The following is a 9,881-nucleotide window of genomic DNA, read 5'->3' as shown; positions in this document are numbered from 1 at the left end:
GTGGAATTGCTCCACCAACAACACCGGCAAATGACTTTGAAATAAGGCCGGCAATGATCACTTTGATAGAGAGGCGACAATTTAGTGGGGCCAAGCATGAAAGCCCGTTAAACCATCTCAAGGAGTTCGAAAAATATTGCAATACTATCAAGGTGAACGGAATTTCCCAAGAATTCATTCGCCTCAAGCTCTTTCCCTTTTCTCTCATAGGGCGCGCTTTGGAATGGCTAGACAAGGAGGTTAAGCCGAATTCTCTAAGGACATGGGACGAGGTTACCAAGGAACTTCTATCCCGTTTCTATCCACAAAGAAAACGGCAGAGGCTAAAGGTTTGATTCAAGGTTTCAAGCAAAAGCCAAGTGAGATCCTATATGAAGCACAGGAGAGATACAAAGAGTATCAAAGAGAGTGTCCTCATCACGGAATTCCAACCTATCAAATCATTCAAATCTTCTATGGAGGCCTTAGCCCTCAAGGAAAATCATGTTTAGATGGAGGAGCTGGAGGTCCTATCATGAACAAAACGGAAGAGGAAGTGGTGGACATAATTGAAGACGTAGTGAGGTATTATAGAGATTGGCAAGATGGAGAAAGAGAGTCAACTAGCAAGAGTAGCTCTTCGGTGTACTCGGTTGATCATCTAAATGCAATCAACAATCTATCCTCACAAATGACAAACTTGGGGAAGGAGATGTCCGCTATCAAGGCAGAGTTGGAAAGTGCTACCTACCAAGTTTCAAATCTTCCCTCCCAATCTAAGGGGAGAGGTATGTCTTCTAATTCTCAACCCCCTCTTTCATCTAATAACATGCCTAGTGGATGCTTATTTTGTGATGATTGTGGGTCGTATGATCATGATGTTTCTAGTTGCCCTCATGCATGTATGGATGTTTGTGATAATCAAGATGAAAATGTGAATGAGCATGTGAACTATGTGTCAAATAATCATGATCTAGGTTTGAGAATCATAGAGGTCAATGGAATAGGAATTACAACAATCATGACAATTTTGACAACTATAACCAAGGTGGTGGTTATAGGAACTAAGGGAACTAAGGTTCTCGAGGTAACTATAACAATCAAGGTTATAGTAACCAAAATCAAAACCAAAATTATGGTAATCAAAACCAAGGTTATGGGAATCATAATCAAGGTAGTGGTAACCATAATCAAGGTTATGGTCAAAATCAAAATAGGGATAATTGGAACAATCAAGGTAGAGGCAATTTTCAAAACAATGCTCAAAGAGGACCTCCACCCGGATTTGCTCCAAAGGCCCAAAATGATAATTCCTATGTTCAATCCTCTTCTTCTTCACATAGAACAAATTTGGAAGAAATCACTGAAAATCAAACAAAGTTGTTGAACACTTACATGACCGTAAGTGATAAGAAATTTAATGAAATGATGACTCATAATAAGATGCTTGAAAACCAAATTTCTCAACTTGCTAATGCTTTGAAAGACCATGCTAGTCCTTCTTCTTTACCTTTCCAAGGCCTAGATCCCAAGAGATCGGTCAATGCTATTGTCACAAGGAGTGGTAAGGTTCTTAAGGAGAGTTTGCCTAGGAAGAGTGAGACCAAAGAGGGCACAAAAGAGGTTTTGGTTGAAGATGAGAGAGATGGTGCATCTTTGAGTGAGGTTGAGATTGAGAAGCCTAGTGAGATGAGAGTGGAGAAAGAAATTGTGAAACCCAAGCTTCCTTATCCAAAAACATTCATGAGACACAAATTAGATGAACAATTTGGAAGATTCATTGACATGCTCAAGCAACTTCACCTTTCTCTACCATTTACCGAAGTTGTCACCCAAATTGCCAACTACGCAAAATTCCTCAAAGACATTTTGAGTGGTAGGAGGACTTGTGATGGAGTAGAGACGGTGAACTTGACCGAGAATTGTAGTGCAATCATAATGAACAAGATGCCACCTAAGATAAAAGACCCCGGAAACTTTTCCATCCCTTGTGCCATTTATAAAATGCAAATTGAGAATGCCTTGTGTGACCTAAGAGCTAGTGTTAGCCTTATGCCATATTCGGTGTACCAAAGACTTGAGCTAGGGGAACTCTTACCTACTAACATCACTTTGCAATTAGCCAATAGGTCAATTAAGTTTCCTAAGGGTAAGGTAGAGGATGTTCCTTTGAGGGTTGGGAAATTTGTTATTTCGGTAGATTTTGTGGTGCTTGAGATGGACGAAGATGGTAATATTACTATCATTCTAGGGAGACCATTCCTTGCTACTTCGGGTGCGTTGATAGATGTGAAAAGTGCTAAAATTTCACTCAAAGCAGGGGATGAGGTGATAGAATTTTGACTTGAATGATAGCATGAAGTATCCAAGTTCTTCTTTAGAAAATTGCATGTTGATTGATTCTCTCAATCACGTTGTGTCTTCTATACATGAGCAATTGCTCACTTCTAACGATGTTCTTGAGAATGTTTTGTTGAATAAGGAAAAGATAGGTACTCCTAGAAAGGAGATGGCTTTGTATGAAGATGTGCTCAATGGAAGCTTTGAGGATGTTGAAGAGCAAATGTGTTTGAGCATTTCTAGCTAAGAAGCGTTGCAAGTGGCAACATTGAAGGAAGGTAAAGGTGTTCCAATGGTTGAGCTCAAACCTCTTCCATCACCCCTTAAGTATGAATTTTTGGGACCCAAATCCACTTATCCCGTGATTGTTAGCTCTTCTTTGAGTGATCATCAAGCTCAAAAGTTGTGTGGTGTTTTGAGAAAGCACCGAAGTGCTTTGGGTTATACCATTGATGACCTCAAAGGTATAAGCCCCGCTTTATGTAGACATCACATAACTCTTGAGGAGGGTGCTTTACCTTCTATTGAGAGACAACGAAAGCTACATCCACAAATGGGAGAGGTAGTGAAGAAGGAGATCATCAAACTTTTGGATGCGCGAATCATATTCCCTATTTCTAGTTCTAGGTGGGTCTCTCCCGTTCACGTTTTCCCAAAGAAGGGAGGTATGACCATCGTTGAGAATGAGAAAGGTGAGCTCATTCCGACGAGGACGGTCACGAGATGGAGGATGTGTATAGACTATAGACGTTCAAACACATCTACAAAGAAAGATCATTTCCCCCTTCCTTTTATTGATCAAATGCTTGAGAGACTAACAAGGCACAAGTTCTATTATTTTCTTGATGGTTATTCGAGATTTTTCAAAATCCCTATCCACCCAGATGACCAAGAGAAAACAACCTTCACTTGTCCATATGGTAAATTTGCTTATAGGAGAATGTCGTTCGGCCTTTGCAATGCTCCCGCGACATTTCAAAGATGCATGATGAGTATATTTGGAGATATGTTGGAAGAAGAGATGGAGGTTTTTATGGATGACTTCTCCGTAGTTGGTGTTTCATTTGAGGCATGCCTTGAAAACCTTGAAAAATATCTTGCAAGGTGTGAGAAGGTGAACTTGGTCTTGAATTGGGAGAAATGTCACTTCATGGTGGAGGAAGGCATAGTCCTTGGCCACAGATCTCTCACAAGGGGATAGAGGTGGATAAAGCTAAAATTGAAATCATTGAAAAGCTTCCACCTCCGGTGAATGTAAAGGGAGTGAGATCTTTCTTAGGGCATGTCGGGTTTTATAGAAGATTCATCAAGGATTTCTCTCTCATTGCAAATCCCCTCAATGATCTTGTTCAAAAAGATGCCGAGTTTGTGTTTGATGATAAGTGTTTGGAGGCATTCAATAAGTTGAAGAAAGCTTTAATCTCTAATCCTATTGTTCAAGCTCCAAGATGGGATTTACCATTTGAGTTGATGTGTGATGCAAGTGATTCAACAATAGGAGGTGTCTTGGGTCAAAGAGTGGACAAGAAACTTCATGTGATCTATTATATGTCTAAAACTCTAAATGGAGCTAAACGGAATTACACTACAACGGAGAAGGAATTCTTGGCTATAGTTCACGCTTTTGAGAAGTTCCATTGTTATCTATTGGGTTCCAAAACCATTGTATTCACGGATCATGCGGCTCTCAAGTATATTTTTTCCAAGAAAGAGTCCAAGCCAAGGTTGATCTGGTGGGTTCTTGAGCTCCAAACCTTTGACATTGATATTAAGGATAAAAGAGGAGCGGAAAATGTTATGGCGGATCATCTTTCTCGTTTAGAAGATTCTCAAACTCATGATGATGGTTCTCCAATTGAGGATAGGATGCTTGATGACTTCTTGTATGCTATTGAAGTAAAGGAGCTCCCATGGTTTGCTGATTTAGTGAAATTTCTTGCATGTGGGGATTTTCCTCTTTCCTTTTCTAAGAACCAAAGAAAGAAGCTCAAGAGAGAGGCAAGGCATTATGTGTGGGATGATCCCATCTTATACAAGCGAGGGGTCGATGGTTTACTTAGACGTTGTGTGCCAAACGAAGAGGTGCCTAGTGTTTTGAAAATGTGCCATTCGGATCCAAGCGGGGGCCATATGGGTGTCTCTAAGACCGCCACTAAGGTCCTTCAATGTTGTCTATGGTGGCCACATCTCTTTAAGGACTCATGGGGCTTTGTAAAGACATGTGACCGATGTCAAAGAGTTGGGAACATCTCCAAGAGAAATGAAATGCCTCAACAACCCATACTTGAGTTGGAAGTGTTTGATGTATGGGGTATTGATTTTATGGGGTCGTTTCCCTCATCTTTCGGAAATCAATATATTCTTGTGGCGGTCGATTAAGTGCTTAAGTGGGTCGAGGCCATTGCCTCTCCAACTAACGACCACAAGGTGGTTATGAAGTTGTTTAAGAAGATAATCTTTCCAAGATTTGGGTTACCAAAGGCAGTGATAAGCGACAACGGTTCTCATTTTATTCACCATGCCTTTCAAAAGATGTTAAGGAAGCATGGAGTCCATCAAAGATTCGGCCTCCCATATCATCCCCAATTAAGCGGTCAAGTGGAAGTCTCTAATCGTCAAATCAAGCTCATCCTTGAAAAGACGGTTTCGAGAAATCGAAAGGATTGGTCAGAAAAGTTAGATGATGCTCTTTGGGCTTATCGAACGGCTTTCAAGACCCCCATAGGTACCACTCTATACCGCCTAGTCTATGGCAAGTCATGCCATCTCCCGATTGAAATTGAACACCGTGCTTTGTGGGAAATTAAGAAGATAAATTTTGACTTGGCAAGTGCGGGGAAGAAAAGGTGGTTAGATCTTCATGAGCTAGAGGAGCTTCGGTTTGATGCTTATGATTGTGCTAGTGTGTACAAAGCTTGCTCCAAGGGAACACATGACAATCTTATTGAGAAGAAATATTTTTCTGTTGGCGATAAGGTTCTTCTCTACAATTCAAAAATGAAGTTGTTTCCCGGAAAGCTCATGTCAAGATGGAGCGGTCCCTATTTGGTCAAGAATGTTTTTCCAAGTGGTGTTGTAGAGGTCTCAATGATGGATTCTTCTTCTCCGTTTAAGGTCAATGGCCAACGTCTCATGAAGTATTGCGACGATGCTTTTGTTGGCCTTTTTCACTCATTGCTTTTCTAACAACTACCTTAATTGGTGGAGGACGTCGAGCTATGACGTTAAACAAGCGCTACCCAGGAGGCAACCCGGTTTTCTAACCTTTTTCTTTTGATTTTACAATTTTCTATATTTATTTTACCCATGAGAAATTTTTCTTATTTCTCTTTATTTTTGTTTGTTCTCTTGATTTTAGGTACCATGAGATTGGATCGAAGAAAATTTCCAACAATTTTGGTGTTACTTCAAGATTTCACGAGGTTTGGTTAAGTTTAGGTGGAAACGCTTGTTGGGGTTTTATGCTCTCATGTTTGAATTTTTAATTGATTTTATACTCTTTTTCGAATGTAGTTTCAATTATCTCATTATGCAAACACGAGAGTATATTCATGGCCGAAATATTCTTGCTTGGTGCACGCGCACCATAGGTTGCGCGCTCACACCAAAGGGGTCAGATATTTTCACTAACTTTGACAAAATTTGACGGTTTTTGAACCATCCCCGTACCCCCTTGGTGCGCACACACCCCATCCCTGCGCGCGCGCACCATAGGGGTCAGAATTTTGGCATGCTTTTGGTGCGTCTCAAGCGCGAACTAGCCCCCTCCCAGCCCCTATCTGGTGCGCACGCACCAGGTAGGCAGCGTTTTTTGCCAATTATGCAGCCCTGAGCCTCGCGACAAACCCCCCTGCTGTCGCTGGTGCGCACGCACCGTCGCCAACTGCCAGGTTCGTTCAGCGCCCCCTTTTAACCCCAAAAACGCACCACCTTATTTCTCCATTCCCTCTCCCCGACTATTCCTTCATCCCTATACCCCTTTTTCTACTTTCAAACCCTTCAATATCTTTGAAAATCAAGCAACTTAATCCTTTTTCATTTCAATTCATCACAAATTACATTAAACACATCACATTTTCGAATTTAAACTAAAAAATTTCCAAATTTTCGAACCCAATTTCGAAATTTTTGGGTTATTTTTCGAATTTTAAAGCTTTGTGTTAAGGTTTGGAACTTGTCTTTGGGTGTTCTATTTGTTCTTAAACCTTCATTTTGGGCAATTTGTAAGTAATTCAAGGCTTATTGAGGTATAATTTCTTATTTTCTAGTCATCTTCTTCCTCATTGTTCAAGCTTGAAACCCTTGTTTTTGCTTTCATGGTAGAACTCCATTGTTGGTTCTTTAAGCTTGTAATTTGTGTTGAATGATGTTATTGGATGATAAATTGAAGCTTTTTCATGATGAATTTGTATACCTTGCTTGATTCCTTGATTCACCATTGTTGGTCATTTTCTCTCTCATGGGTATTCTTTATGATGGTTTTATTGCTTTGATAATTCAATGTTTGAGATTATTTTGGTCAATTTGATTCATGATTTGGTCTCTTATGTTCAATTAATGATTCTATATTAATGGCATTGTTCATTTGTAGCCATCTCTTGTTTTTATTTTGAGATAATTGCATTTGTGCTTGATTCTTGAGCAATTACTTATGCTTATTATTGAAATATGACAAATGTAAAGATTTGCTCATGATTTGTTTTCCTTCTTGTAGATGGCTCCAATCCGTCACAAGAAGCGGGCAAGATCAAGTTCAAGCAAACCTAGGCATGTTGTTCCACCTCCACGCGAGGTAGAAGAGACATACGGCATTGAATTTTCTAAAGAATCACATTGGGATCGTTTCAAGCTTCTATCCAAGAGGAAGCTAAGGCCAACAAGATTCTATGATCAATCAACAACCAAGTTTCTCGGCATAGATGAGGACGTTAGGCTTCTTGCAAAGGGCCTTGATCTTTTAGAGTTCTTGGATTTGAGCGCCCCTACTTATGCTAGGGTGACCTATGAATTTCTTTCTTCTCTTGAAGTAGTCTAAGAACCGGGTGACGATTCCTCAAGGATTTTAACTTTCCAACTTTTTAATCATGATCACTCATTGACGAATTCTCAACTATGTTCATACTTCAAGTTTCCATGGGCCAAGGACGCGGATCATTGTATCTATCCAGCACCTAGTAGAATGGCAAATGACCATGGATATAATGAGCAACGTTGGTGGAGAAGTATCTCGGAGGAAGGAAAATATGAGCCTCAAAATTCCAAGACCGCTTCCATGATTCATCCGGCTATGCGGTATTTCAACCGTCTCCTCACTTAAGCTCTTTACTCCAAGGACTCTTTGGGAGCTATCTCCCGAGAAGAGCTTTGTTAGTTGTGGATAGCCGACCAAAACGACTTGAGATTGAGCTAGTGGATTTCACGGAGCATTTGATCAATCGATTCTTGGATATTTGTGATGGAGTTAGCCTATCGGGGATCATCCAATTGGGAGGAATGATTTCTATCCTAGTTCTTTGCATCAATGACGACTATAAGACTTTGTTAAATGAGCTTCCCCCAATTATCGATCCTCGAGAAAAATCTTCTTCTCATTTCCTCAACATCTCCCCCTTGTGAACCAAAAGTTTCTCGATCGTACTAAAAAGGATGATGTTTTCATTTGGAAAGTTTCCCAGATTAAAGAATGGTTCTTAATCCCATGCAAAGAGGCAACTACCCGACCAAAAGAGAAAGATTCCTTGTCTTGGAGGCCTCCGGTGCGGGATATTGATCCTTCTATTCGACGAAGGACGAATCATACAAGAGGCCGCTCAACCAATGCTTTCTCATCGAATGTTCAAACTATTCCCACGGTTGAACCGGAAGGTACGCCTATTCCATCCCCCTCTCCTACTCCTTCTACTTTTGATTTGTCAACCATTCATGCTAGGCTTGATTCTATTGCTACTATGTTATATTCTATGCTTTCTATGCAAACCCCTAATCTTGGTTATGACTATCATACTAATCAATTGTATGATTTACATGTTCGGAGGGGGGAGATCGAGCCCTCTGTGAATTACCCGCATCTCCCGGTCCAACAAGGACCTATCCCTCAATGGGAGCCTTTTGATCCTACTGTTGGTCCTCGGCCTTGCTACCCTTATTGGGAGGGCCCTCATGTTCACCATAGTTCTATCATAGGCACCACCCCGGCCACTTACGATTATCGGCGGCCCGATGGTTGTGATTATACATATGATCCGGCTAATCCTTCGCCCTTTCCGGACCCCGAGACTTTTGGAAGGTGGGGTAGGTCGGGTGAGCCGGTCTTAGATGATTGGTCTCATTATTTTGAGGTTGATAGAGCTAGGAGAGAAGGTAGGTTAAGAGGTAAGGCCCCCATGGACGTGAGCGAGATGGCTAGCTCTAGTCATATGATAGAGACTGGTGAGGGGAGTTCTCATTCTACCCCTTACCCTAGTGCGGAGTGATCCTACCATGGCTACCCCCCTTCTTATGTGCTTTATATGATGTTTCTCTCTTGCCTATATGTCTTTAGGTTTAGAGTTAGGGGGGTAGTCCGGTTTAAGCTTGGGGGTACTTTATGTCATTTGTTTATGTGCTTCACCGTTTCCCCCCTTGCTTTTGTAGTTCATTCCTGGTCTCTTATGCTTCTGGTGTTGATCTCTGTGTCTTTTGGTTTTATGATGATGATGTTGTATTTCTATTGATTTTTCTGCCCGATTATTGGTTTTGTTGCTTGTTTCGCTGATCGCTGTCCGCTAAGTTTCTCTATGTCTCTGTTATGATGATTCCTGATGATGACTGTCTGATTTCTTGTCTCCTGATACTGCTTTAGTCTGATGATTCTGATTCTTGCTGCTATTATTACTTGCTTTTTCTTTATTTTCATGAATTTTATTTTCTCTTTCCTTCTTTTCTTTTGTTTTGAAGTTACTAACAATTTTCTTTGTATATAGTTTTTTATTTCTCACCTTGCTCTATTGCTTATGCTTTGGGTTTCGACGATTCATAAAGGTGCTCTTTCGCCTTGTTTAATGTGCAACAGCTTTGGCGCCCGATGAGATCTTTCTTTTTCTCTTCTTTTTCTTTTCTTTGTTGCTTCGTCTAGGATTAGTTCTAGGAGGAGTTGAATGGTTCGAGGTTGTTTGCTTTTTAACACCCTAGTGTGTTTAGGAACATTAGCGTTGTGACCGAATGTTCACTTGTTTGTTGATTGGGATTTATGTGTGTTAGCATTACTTCCTTCTTGATTTCTACTTCTCCTTTACTTTTCTATTTTTCATTTCATTTCCCTTTTCTTCTATTTCCTTTTCTTTTGGTTTTCTTCTTCCTTCATGTTTTCCTTTTCTCTTTTTCTTATTCTTTTGTTTTCTTTTTATCCCTTATTCTCTTTATTTTGTTTTTAGTCCTTTTCTTTTCTTCCCAAAAAAAAAAAAAAAAAAAAAAAAAAAAAAAAAACAAAAAAAGAGAAGAAAAAAAAAACAAAATAACAAAACAAACAAAACTTTTTTTTGTTAATATGAATAAAATGTTTTTGAGGCATTGCTTTTCTTTCT

General features: G+C 40.2%; 1 non-coding gene across 1 annotated transcript; it reads right to left on the bottom strand.

The window, feature by feature from the left end:
* Positions 1 to 320: 320 nt before the first annotated feature.
* On the bottom strand, positions 321 to 426 carry LOC145573510 (small nucleolar RNA R71). The gene has a single exon (XR_014097514.1). It is a non-coding gene; the product is annotated as a small nucleolar RNA R71 (small nucleolar RNA).
* Between the last annotated feature and the right edge of the window lie 9,455 nt (positions 427 to 9,881).

The sequence above is a fragment of the Chenopodium album genome, chromosome 12 (assembly GCF_948465745.1).
Source record: "Chenopodium album chromosome 12, dcCheAlbu1.1, whole genome shotgun sequence".
In the NCBI taxonomy this organism is placed as follows: Eukaryota; Viridiplantae; Streptophyta; class Magnoliopsida; order Caryophyllales; family Amaranthaceae; genus Chenopodium; species Chenopodium album.
This window is presented reverse-complemented; position numbering and strand designations above follow the sequence as displayed.